We start from the raw sequence: 656 nt of genomic DNA, 5'->3' as shown, positions 1-656 counted from the left end.
AAAAATTACTCGAAAATAAATAGAAGAAAATAAATAATGCAGAAAATAAAAATATATATATAAAGCAAAAATATTCACAAAGAAACTAAATACAGCAAAAAAGCTACTCAGAAATAAATAGAAGAAAAAAATAAAGCAGAAAAGAAAAAACTATATAAAAAAATTACTCGAAAATAAATAGAAGAAAATAAATAATGCAGGATTTTTTTTATAAAAAATATGTTGGGGCGCTGCCTAGTGGGCCTGCCAGACCTAGGGTGTGCAAATACAGGCACAGAAGGGCCAGCAGGATCACACGGCAGCGCGCCCTAGTTAGGCCCAGAAGCCTGCTATAGAGAGGAGTTTGAAAGGGCAGCCGCGGCTGGGTTTATAAACCAGTGCGGCTGCCCTTCGCTCGGCGAGGTGGGACTAAAAGTAGCGCACTGCGGGTGGCAGCGCACGGTCTTTAGTACCGGTTGGTGGCTCCAACCGGTACTAACGTGTTGCCCTTTAGTACCGGTTGGAGCCACCAACCGGTACTAAAGGCCCTCATTTCCCGCCGCTTGGGCTGGCCAAAATTGGCCTTTAGTACCGGTTGGAGCCACCAACCAGTACTAACGGCCCATCCTATATATACTACACTTACGAAAAATCAGTTATCTGCTTCCACTTCTCGC

This window comes from Triticum aestivum, chromosome 2B (genome assembly GCF_018294505.1).
Source record: "Triticum aestivum cultivar Chinese Spring chromosome 2B, IWGSC CS RefSeq v2.1, whole genome shotgun sequence".
Taxonomy (NCBI): domain Eukaryota; kingdom Viridiplantae; phylum Streptophyta; class Magnoliopsida; order Poales; family Poaceae; genus Triticum; species Triticum aestivum.
This window is presented reverse-complemented; position numbering follows the sequence as displayed.